This window comes from Pipistrellus hanaki (genome assembly GCF_964339955.1).
Source record: "Pipistrellus hanaki genome assembly, chromosome: 6".
NCBI classification, from domain to species: Eukaryota; Metazoa; Chordata; class Mammalia; order Chiroptera; family Vespertilionidae; genus Pipistrellus; species Pipistrellus hanaki.
This window is the reverse complement of record NC_140508.1, coordinates 55,080,605-55,093,061: the sequence shown is the minus strand read 5'-3', so window position 1 is coordinate 55,093,061 and position 12,457 is coordinate 55,080,605. Positions and strand designations below refer to the sequence as shown.

The following is a 12,457-nucleotide window of genomic DNA, read 5'->3' as shown; positions in this document are numbered from 1 at the left end:
TCCGATGAGCAGAGATGTGGAGGCAGAAGAAGGGGGCTGCGTCCTTGGGACGGAGAATAGGCCGTTTTGGAGAAGCATGGGATGGTGAATGGGGTAGTGGGAAGGGAGGCTGTTGGGATTATCATCTGTGGCTTTACTTGTTCTTTATCATCTTGTCTGGGATGAGGCTCCAGAGTCCACAAGCACTAGGTTTCACAGGGACGGGAGAGGGCACACAGCTCCCTATTCTAGTGTCCTCTCCCATCCCGCCCTTGACTCTTAGTCATTGACTCTAATCCTTTGCTTGAAACAATTTAGCCGTGATGTTATTTTAACCCTGTCTAAAACCTAAGGAGTCCAAAGGCTGTCGGCCAACCTTAATTATTCTTTAGTTTACTCACCAGGAGGCCATGAATGTAAAGTTCACGTATACCCATGCGAACCAGAGACACCACCCCTCCCACACACACACACCATGAATTATTTCATTACTTGAAGCTGTATGGCTGAAATTTGGAGGTAATAAAAACAAATTTTATATTTATTACTTTTAATATATTATATTTTTAAGCATTATGTGTCAGACACTCTACTAAGTATTTTATGTTTATTTAATCATTATCACCATCCCTAGCATTTGCTATTATTAAGTTTATTTTAGTAATAAAAATTTGCTATTATTAACTTTATTTTAATAATAATAATAAAAAAAACACCCTAGAAGTTTATCATTTATACTCAGAGTAAGGGCCAGAGCTGGAATCTCAAAAGTCCAGGCATTCTGATTCAAAGCCTGAGCTCTTAGCCAGTACATTTGACTAGTTTGAAGAAGCACGTTAAGAAAGTGTGAGAGATAGATAATATTATAGATGATATCTGAAAATGAAATTAACATTTCCAAATTTTACAAGTATCTTTGGGCCCATTGGGGTCTTTATTTTGTCACGTTTATTTTGTGTTTAAATAAAAAGTATCTTTGAATGCCTTTAGTTGGATCATGCACTTTTCTTTTCATGCATAGCTACTATCAGCCCACAGATTTATGGCACTGGTGATATGTTATATTAATTTAGAATGCAGCCCCGGTCATGCAGGTTTGAGTCAAGGAAAGGAAAGAAGGGATGATGCCATCCATGAAGGTCCCCCTTCACCTCAGGAATCTCTGCAGTACACTGCCTTTGGGTCGCCTTAAAATGGGTCTGCTTGACCACCCTTCACTGCAGGGAAGGCTAGGAAGGTGGGGAGCAGTATTCATCATTTAGACCAATCAGAATCCTCCTGGAGCTGTGTGCATTAGCACCTCAAACAAAACCAGGGTGCTTCTAACAAAGAAGAAGGGGGGATGGGTATTGGAAAAGGGACTAAAAATATCTGTCATCACTGTGTTCTTTAAAGTTCTGATTGACTACATACTACCTTCACAAATGGAATGATTCATTGGGATAAACTAACTGCTGTCTACCAAACATTCTCAAAATTTCAGCGACTTCATTCCTCACTCACGTTGCAGTCTGCACATGGTGAGGAGTTTCTCCTTGCAGTGGCTCAGGGATCCAAGCTCCTTTCATCTTGTTCTGATGTCATCTCGAAGGAGGAGAGCGTATAGGGAAGGCACACAACACTTCGCTGTCTTGGCCATTACATCAGGCACATTCCGTTCTGAGAACGAGGAGATATTGTTGTTTGGCCATGTCTCCCAGGAGAGGAAGTGGGTTTGGTGAGCATCTAGTCAGCCTCTGCCATCCTACAGTCGAGTGAAGTCTAGTTGTCATTGAAGAGGGTTGACAAAACAGGCAAACCAGTTCTTGGCTAATGTGAAACCTGAGTTTCATTAGAAGTTACAAATAAATGAGATTTTCTATCTCTTGTAATTTCTTAAAGATATTTCATCTAATTTTCCTCTTTATAGACAGTTAAAGTATGGATAGTAAAGTCTCAAGCATATTATTTCCAAAAAGCCTTCTCTGACCTCTCCAGCCTGTTATGCTTACCTCTGTGCCTGCTGCTCCTTGGCTGTAATAACTGCCTGGCAAGTTGGTTGTAAACCCTCAGAGGCAACAGACCAGGAAGAATTCGTCTTTCAATCACCAGGACGTAATGCCTAGAAAGTAATCAGTAAACATGTAATTAAATGAATGACTGAATAGATAAATGCATGAATGAATGTGTTGGCATTAGTAAAACTTCAATTCGAGAGAAGGCTAGTTTTGAATTCACTCTTTTGGTTTATAGAATGTTCATAAAAGTACGTTTTCGCTTCAGCATAGGAGAGAAAACATTTGACTAGCTGCCCACAAATAATGAACATATGTAGGAATAGCATCCAGATGTATAAAGGAACACCTGCAGAAATATTTACTGAATCCCTATTATGTAGTAAATATATACTAATCACTTTACATATGCTATGTCACTTAATGTTTATAACAATCTTGTGTGATGGTATTATTAACCTCATTTTCTCAAATGAGGAAGCAGGCTCCAAGAAGTTGAGTAACTTGCCCCAAGGTCACATGATTTTCAGATGTGTGGAGTGTATAACCCACAACTTAGATTTTTTTTCAGCTTCTAAATGAGTATGTAAACACAGCAGTTTTGATAAATCTTGCTTTGTATTTTTGGCCATGGACTTGAGAATTATCACTGTGTTTGGATACCAAATAGCCTGTTTGCCATGCTTCTCAGCCCTCCTTACTGCTGTTTGTCTACATTTTTTAAAGATTTGGCCTTGAATAAAAGAGATGAAATGGTTTAACAGGAGACAGTTCTGAGGGTTGTAGTCATGGCTAGAATAACATAACCATATGAAGTTGATTAAATGTAGGGTGGACGCTAACACTAGGCCAGAGATTCTCAATTCTAATTTTTAAGTAGCATTTTATAAATCTAATTCTAATCATGTAGTTCTGTAATGTCTCCATTGAATATGATAAAGTCTTTTATCTAGGCTGCTTTAAACGCTGTTGGTTCCATGATTTTCCAAATGAATTGACCTCTAAAAAAATTAATTATATGAAACTTTTTTTTTTGGTGTGAGTTTTTTATTTAAGAACTAGAAAAGAAATAGAATAAAACGTGTAAGTAGTCATTCATGCTATTTCCTCCCCATACCAGAATTTAGAACAGAACTTAAACACATTTGTTCTGAAGAACTGCACACTCCATTGCACTGTGGGCACTTGTAAATGTTAAATAGTAACTCCTCAGAGAAGTCTTTTGTTAAAATGGAGTATAATGTTCATTGCCATTTGAATTTACTAGTAAATGACTCAAATATTTTAACTGTCTATTATCAAACATTGATAGTTAGCTCTGTCTTCTGTTCTTCATTGAAATTATTGAGCTTTCTTACATGTTACAAAAGTGAATTTTAATTTATAACATAGTTGTTAATTTTCACCCAATGATATATTTTTCCCCATTGATTCTTAGAGTGAGTAGAAGGGAGAAAAGGAGGGGAGAAGGAGGAAAGAATGAAGAGAGAGGGAGAGAAAGAGAAACAATGATGTGACAGAGACACATCGATTGGTTGCCTCCTGCACTCACACTGACTATGGCCAGGAACCTACAACCCAGGTACATGCTCTTGACAGAGAATTGATCCTGTGACCCTTTGGTATGTGGGCCAGTGCTCTAACCACTGAACAACACTGACCAGCACCAGAGCCCCAGTATTTTTGTTCCCTGCAGCAGCCAAATAGCTTTTGAGTCACTCCTACCTTTAGCCGGAGAAACACTGCCCTTGGTATATTTTTATACCAAGCATGAGAGCAAAAATTACCATTTTTTTATTTGGGTAGTTATTGATCAAGTGAAATGGATGATAGTTGAAAGTGGCATTGCATTACCATAGCAACAGGATACACTCGTGGTTGCTATTAATTTTCTCCAAAATTAGGAAAGCATGAAGGTTTTCCTGTTGATGCTGCATAATGTTAGTAGAAAATGCAAAAGTAGCTCTATCAGAACCAGCAACTCACTGGCTACAGTGACCTAAACAGATGGGTTGTAAGAGCTTACTCCTAACTTATTGCCCGTATTTGTGATGGCTGCCAAATGCTAGGCAACCTGGCTTCTGGGAAATGAAAATGGTAAAGTGGGCTTTGGCCCTGGAGTGTTTCTGTGGGAAATATAACAGCAGGAACACCTGGTTTCCCACTCTACTTCATTTAACTACCAAATGGGTCATTTTAATTACATTCCAGCCCAAAAATGAGAGTGAAGAAGCTTCAGTCAATGCTAACTAACTGTAGTACCATATTACTTTCAAGGATAAAGTAAGTTTTTTGGCCTTTATTTTTCATATAGTTTGCTTATATTTTGTATTAAATGAATGAGCCATCTCTTGGTATTTAATTCACTCTGTTTTATTTTGATATCACAACACTATCTAACATAAATGCTATACTTAAATCTAACATAAATGTTATACTTAAAAATTATAGTTTATCTAAATGCTTTTCTAATTCCTAACTACTGGACGGCTGGCTCTGTTTCACCTTTCTAAGTCATGATTTGGATTTTTCCAAAAAAAAAACAAAAAAAAAAAACACCCCAGTTTATTTCAAGTTGAACCTTTCAAGTTTAGGTGAAGCTTTACTGTGGGCTCAAGGCATGTAATTCTCAGCAGACCTCTCCAAGCGACATTATTAGCTCTCATTTATATAAAGAGACTTTTCCTTTTGAAAGCGCTTTATAACAAGCAATATTTGTTATGCCGTAGGAATTTTTCCCCATCCAAACAATTTATCCTCTAAACAAGTACTTTTTCTGTTTTGTTTTTGTATCATTCCATGGATGTCAACAACCACAAGCAATTTCTAGGCCACCATTCTTCACCCAGGTGATCACACACAATCATCCAGCCCTATTTCGCTCCTCTCCGACCTCCCCAGGCTGTGCCCTTGCTACCCTGAGGACTTGCCCCATTGCTCCTGAATCCCAAGCCTTGTCAGATCTGAGTGACTTTGCATGCACTCTTCCCTCTGCTGACCTGGATTGTGCTCCCTGCCCCTGCTCTCACTGACTTGTTTGCCTGAGGATATCCTGGTCAGTTCAGCTCCAGTGTTCCCTTCAGTGTGGAAGCCTTCTCTGACTCACTGTCACCCCCATGTTAGGGACATTTCCCTGTTGGGCACAGGTCTGCTTCCCCACTACCGAGTAAGAGCTTTTTCTTGTTTGTGTTCCCAACACCTGGTACAGCTCCTGGTACTCTCTGTATTTTAGGTGAAAGAATACAGGGTGAGAGACTGCCAATACCATTTTTTACAATTTTCTTTTTACTGCTAAAGGAGGGAGGAAGGGAGGAACCCATGTTACTTGAAGATGTCACGAACATAACATATTAAACAGCATGCTGAAATTGTGAATCAGCCAAACTTGGACAAACTGTGAAATAGGTGAAGTGACTCCTAGGCTTCCCTTATAAGGCTGAGTTCATGCATTTCACTGGGGACTAAAACCTTCAAGGAAGAGAACACATCAAGTATGGACTACTTTGAGAGCTGAGGGGTGGATTGTGGCATTGCTGGGGGCCCTGAAACCGCTACCACCCCCCATGGGTGCGGGTATCTCTATGTAATGATACCAAACAGCTAATAGTTCCGTTAAGGATAACAGAACCCACACTCTGAAGTAAGAATTACTGGTCTGTGTAGTTTACTCTGAATATTTCTATAACATGAACTATAAAGTATACAGGGTGGTTTTGATGTTTCTTTCAATTCCTCCTTCTCTGAGAAGCTGGTACGGTAATAGCCCCTCGAAAGTAGCCAGGGAACATTCTCTGTCATGATCTGGGTTGAACTCTCTTTGCTTCCACGTTGCTGACTCACAGTCTTCTGTGTGGGGACGTTTACCTCTTGCTTGAGCGTCTTAATTACAATTTGTAAATGGTTAAAAAAAAAAAAAAAAGTTCTTGTTTTTTACTGAGTCACTTGCTCAGAACAGTCTCAAATACCCTTCCTCCACACTAGATTTCTGGAGAAGGCTGTCCTGCCTATGAAATGCTTTTCCCAGTGCTAGTTGCGTATGTTATCATTTAATGGAGCTGCCATCCTGTGCCTCTTTCTTTCCAGAGATCTCTTGATTAAATGCCTTTGTTCTCTGTGGATGAATGTGCTTTGTGCATTGTGGTAATAGGAGGGGTGTTTTAAGCCATTTCTGAGGGTAGAGACATTGCCTGTTTGTAATCAAGTTGAACGTGGATCCCCCATTGCATAGAATCTTAATCCATCCTGTTTGGCACCATTAGACCTGCTCCAGTACCAGCAGCTCCTGGGCATCCGTGTTTAACTCCTCTATGCTCAACACCATCTTGAAATATGTATTTTTTGTAGGGTAGAGACAAGTGGACAAGTGGAGCTATATTTGTACATTGGTTTTAATTATAGACCAGCATTTGAAAAGTTAGATTATTTGGCAAGGCAATTTTATGATAAAAATTCAAAAGGCAGAACTGATAGACTTTAGAGAAAAAGGTGAAAGCAGCAGGAGAAGGAAACAAATGAGGGATTAATATGAATAAAGACAATAATTTACTTGAGAAATCTTATTAGGTGCTACTGGGATCAATTAAGTTACTCTATCCAAAGTAGTTTAATGAGTTTCCTTTAAGATACTGTTTACCTTCCACAACTCTGTAACTTGCACAGAAAACTGTACTACCAGTTAAAATCAAGAAACTTAGTTCTTTTTTAAATTGGGAGATAGCCCTAGCTGGTTTGGCTCATTGAATAGAGGCCGGCCTGTGGACTGAAAGGTTCTATTACAGTCAAGGGCATATACTTGGGTTGCAAGTTCAGTCCCCAGTGGGGGGCATGCAGGAGGCAACTAATCAATGATTTTCTCTCATCATTGATGTTTCTATCTCTCTCACTTCTCTGAAACCAATAAAGATATATATGTAGAAAAAGAAAACAGCAAAACTAAAAAGTCTTTTTTAAAAAATTGAGATATAATTTACGTACCATAAAATTCACTTTTATAAAGTGTAGAATTCAGTGATCTTTCATATATTAACAAGGTTGTGCAACTATCTCCACAATATAATCTCAGAACATTTTCATCATCCCCAAAAGAAGCCCCATACCAGTTAGCAGTCACTCTCCATTCCTGCTTCCTGTTAGCTCTGACAACCACTAGAATCTTCTCTCTATATAGATTTGCATATTCTAGGCACTTCATATAAATGGAATTATACAACATGTAGCCTTTTGTGTCTGGCTTCTTTCACTGAGCATAATGTTTTCAAGGTTTACCCATGTTGGAATATGTATCAGAACCCCATTCTTTTTTATAGCTGAATTGAGAAACATTCTGTTATTTTTTTGTATGAAAAATTTTATTAAGTGAAATGAATGCCACTACAGGATAGGTCCTGAAGTTTGGTCCTAGGCAAAGACTGCGAGAACACTACTGTAATCATAGTTAGGCTTACTAACTTGAAGTAGCAAAGGAGAGACCACTGCAGGGCACTGCAGGACATCCAGCAAGATGAAGGTCTTTTTGTAGTGTTTGGACTTGTGCTGAAAGATTCTAAGGAGGGACTGGGGAAGACATTGGACTGGGTGGTGTTTTAGTGATTGTATCTCAGCAATCTTTGTTTAGGATAGGAGAGGCTCAGAGATGCCTGGGGAAGTCATTGGGATGAAAGCAGGATTCACAAGAGGAGTGGTTTTGCAACTCTGGTTTGGCCTTGGGGAAAATGTTTTCTGTTGGCCTTGTCATGCCGCTGGCCTTGTCTGAGACTGTTAGAGACATGCAGAGCCGATTTTCAGGCTCTCACATGGGAGGAATACCTTCTGGTTCTGAGATTAAGGACCAAGTACACTTGGTGAAACTAGGCAAGTAAGACACATCCAAACCACCAAATAGGACTGACTATTCAACCACTGCAGTGATATCCCTTAACTCAAAATCTTAATAATCTTCTGACAGAATAACTGTATGAATTATAAGAAGACAAAAGGTTGGACTTCTCAACTCAAGGTGCCTGCCTTGTGATGGCCTTCATGCTAGGTGGTTTACATATATTTTCTTTTTTCTCCTGTAGGGTTTTTGTGTGTATATAACTGTTGTTTATACAAGTTTAATGATTAAAATATGTATTTCATATTCCATTGAATACTCAAATGAGTGTTTTGCTCGAGGTTGGAATATAAACTTGATCTTTTCATGCAACACATTCTTAGGCTTATTTTTAGTTTTCCTTTCTTATAAGTTTAAACATTAATGAATAATTAATCCTTTCTCATTCAGCCAAAAGAGTATGTGTAAACATGCCTGTTTTTGTGTTTATTATCATTCATTTACAAACTCACTAAAGTGAGTGTTAGGTTCTAGGAATGAAAAAGATGTGGTTCAGCCCTGGCCAGTGTGGCTAAGTTAGTTGGAGCATCATCCCATACACCAAAAGGTTGTGGGTTCGATTTCTAGTCAGGGCACATACCTCAGTTGGGTGTTGGGTCGCTGGTTGGGACATGGATGAGTGGCAACCAATCAATGTTTCTTTCTCACACTGATAATTCTGTCTCTATCTTTCTCTCTCCCTCTTCTTCTCTCTAAAACCAATAAACATATCCTCAGCAAGTATTTTAAAAAGTAAAAGATGATGTCCCTGACCAAGAGATTGGACTGTGTTGTTCAAGAGAATACTCTGTGTTGATAGCAACATTTTGTGTGGTCTAACACAATAGCCATAGCCACATGTGTCTCTTGACCACTTGAATTATGGCTCATGTACTGAGGAACTGCATTTTAATTTGTATACAATTAAATGCATAATAATCTGGCCACTCATGTATAGCCTATATAATAAAAGGCTAATATGCAAATTGTACCCTCAATCAGGAGTTCGACCAGCAGGCAGGCCAGCCAACTTCCCATGTCCCCACGCCCTGGCCAGGCTGGCCAGACCCCACCCATGCATGAATTCATGCACTAGGCCTCTAATATATATATATATGCACTGAGTGACAAGATTATTATGCATTCAGAGATCATACTAATCTGGCCACTCCGTGTATATTTTTAATTAATTTAAATATTAATAGTGGCACATGAGGCTAATGGCTATCATGTTGGACAGCTTGGCTCTAGAAATTCACAAATGAGAGAAAGAAATACAGGTGCTCACAATTCATATCTCTATAAAGTGCTCTTAGAAGTTCAGGAGACAGCCTCTGTGGCAGGGGTGATGGAGAAAACACCCAGAGGAGAGGAGGTAGCATGGAAGTGAGACTTAAAAACAAAATAAGAGGAAGGGAGGAAGTTGAGAGGGTTCATTACAGGCAGTAGGCATAGTATGCAGAAGCATTGAGGCACTAAAAATATGTATGCAATTTCAGGAAAAGGTGTGTGTCTTGATAGGGTCAAAGTATAGAGCTATAAGGCATGACTTTCATGGTAAAAGCCTAATTGAATAGATTAAAAACAAATTTAGCATCTACTGTGTGGTATCAACTGAAGAGCTACCACATTTATCATTTAAAATAGATGGATTAGTTGTCATTATGATTCCTATTTCACAGAGGAAAAAAAATGGAGACTTAGAAAGATGAAGGAATTTACCTAAGGACACAGTGAATAGAGAGAGCTCATAATGACTTTGGAGATGAATTCTTCATTACTGATTCTGCATCTCCTAACATAAATTTTTCTTAGTTTGGAATTGTGATGGATTTTCCTAGATATGTCTTCCATGATTTGTTCTGATCATCAGAAGTCTTCTACTAGTATTCCCCCCCCTCCCTTTTAACCTTCTGATTTCTTATTAAAAAATGGTTTCTGGCTAAGATACTGATGTTATAAGATAGTCTTAGTCTAATAACTAAGCATTTCATGAATTCATGAAAATAGCTATATTGACAATTTCCTCCCCCCCCCCTCCCCTTATTTTTATGGCACTAGGAGTGTGTTATGTCCTAAAATGGAATGGTTGGGGAATTAGTTATGAAACAGGAGAATAAGAAGCTAGAGAGATTCCTTAACAAGTTGAATAAGGGAAACTGAGACAATGTAATTAAACAAGGCAAAACAATCTGAGCAATTTATAGCCAGCTAGTGAACCAAAAGGTTTTATCTTCCCTAACCAAGGACATAGGAGCAAATGGCTTACATATTCCAGACCATCCTGGGACAGCACAGCCGTGGTCCAGGTCCCTCTTCAGTGGTGTTCTTTATAACATTCCTTAAAAATGGAACTAACCAGAAAATAACCTCTGACCCTTCTATATGCACATTTTGATGAATCAACATATTGAAGGGCACACCTGAAAAGCTAATGAATATCTTGTTACTACCTTTCCCTGAGACCTCCCCTAGGATTCCAGACAAAGAGACATAAAAAGCCTCAAGATGCCCTAAATGGTTTGGCTCAGTGGATAGAGCGTCAGCTTGCAGACTGAAGGGTCCCAGGTTCAATTCCGGTCAAGGGCATGTACCTTGGTTGCGGGCACAGCCCCAGTAGGAGGTGTGCAGGAGGCAGCTGATTGATATTTCTGTCTCATCGATGTTTCTAACTCTCCCTCTCCCTTCCTCTCTGTAAAAAATCAGTAATATATATATATAAAAAGCCTCAAGACAAAGCCACAGCTTGCTCTGGAAAGAACATGCCCACACCTTATATCTTTGCTGTTTTTCTCCTAAACTCTAAGGGACCCCATGAGACTTGCAACCAGGGGAGCAGTGGGCAACAGCAGCTCAGCAGGCTAACCCTCAGAACCTGTCTCCAAGGCCCCCTTTTCACTGACTTTCTCTCTCCCACCTTAAGCTTTTCTTGCCTAAAGCCCTTCCTTTGTCTCACTGTCCCAAGCTTTAATAAACATACTCTCAAAGTCACCTGGACTCATATTGAGAGTCAAGAACCCCCACACTACCAGCTGACCCTAGGCAGACCTGCCGTGGGCCCAGCCTCTGTCTGCTAACAATTAAACTCAAGTACCCAGTCCATTCAGTCCCAGATTTGAATGGGCTCCTGTGACCATCATGCCCAGAGAATTCTTCTTTCCATGCGGTGAGGAATGGCTTGTTTTTTTTAGCCTCTCCATAGCTTACCGTAAAGGTCACGGCCCCAGACTCTGACTTCTTTCTTCCTTTTTGCCCTTTCCTCAGAGCAAATCTTAGTGGCCAGATAGAGGCTTTGCTTTTTCTTAACCAAGAGGAACTAGATCTCTGCACCTGTTTAACAGGCATGGTCAAGTCCTGAAATGTCCCTTCCTGGCTGAGAAAGGAAGGGACATTTTTGTTCTGTTTCTTTTCAGACTCAAAATAATCTGCTTGCTGTTATTTGCTGAATTTTCTTAAACGTCCATCTCAATGTCATAACAAGGTGCTTCTAACATTTGTACGTACTTGCCTTAAGAGTATGGGAAAGCATAGTAATCATCACCAGCTTCAAGCGATGCACACTGCACTGCTAACGCAGGACAGGGAATCAGGAAGGGGACAGGCGGTACGACAGGGTCTGAGAGGACGTTGCTGGTGTTCAGTGCCGGAGACATCTTCACAGAGTAGGGAGGACTGGCAGCAAGTCTAAAAGGAGGGCAGGACTTAAGGGGGCAGAGAAGAGGCAGTGTACGCATGGAAAGTACAGGGTGGAGGGAATAATGAGAGAATGGTTTGGCTGAAGTAGAAAATACAACTGGGCTGCACATTAAGGTCAGCGTGGGGAGCTTGAAAAATTCCCCTGAAGATTCTGATTGAACGGAGGGGTAGCCTGGGCATCCAGACTTTTTAAGTTTCACGGGTGATTGTTGATGTGCGGCCAAGGTTGAGGACCATTGAATTGGAATCTCTTGGCCCATACATAGTGTGGTCCTCGGACCAGCAGAGCCAGCCCCACCTGGAAGCTTGTTAGAAATGCCGAATCTCAAAAATCAAAATTTGCCTTTTCATTAGACCCCAGGTGGCTCAAATGCATAGTAAAGTTTGAGATAAAAAAAATAAAAATAAATAAATATGATTGCAGAGGGCAGATTACCTATTTTTTTCAGCTCTTATGCTGGGGTAGGAATGAATTACAGGTGGGCAGTTGTATTGCTATCCCTTCTGGCCTTGTTCTGTATTTGTCAGCAAGAAGTCCCCTCTGGTTATCTGCATGTGCTTCAGATATTCTTGCATTTTTCTCTGGGTGCCATGAGGGAAGCACCAGCTAGAGTTGGACTGCATCCTGTCAGTAGTGGGGAGCCCCTGAAGATTTTTCATCAGAGGATGTCACGTGTACCGTGTTGTGGTCTAGGAAGATTATCCTGGCAAAGTCATACAGAACGGATTGGGTGGGGGTAGTTCTAGGATCTGTGGAACATGTTAGAAGACAGTAGCAGTAATTCACCCACAAGATGAGAGAGACTAGGAGTAAAGAACATGGTCATACTTCAGGATCTAAATACTCATCCCCAAATCTTCAGGTCATAGCTTGGAAGGAATTAAAAAAGATTCCCTTGTACCTTTTTGGGGAAAACCTTGTAACTTTTGTTTT

The 12,457-nt window shown here is 40.0% G+C and overlaps 1 protein-coding gene across 4 annotated transcripts in view; it reads left to right on the top strand.

Annotated features, from left to right (window-relative positions):
* The window catches only part of GREB1L (GREB1 like retinoic acid receptor coactivator), a 250,799-nt gene that overhangs the window by 33,404 nt on the left and 204,938 nt on the right, over positions 1–12,457 (top strand). The window lies entirely within an intron of this gene.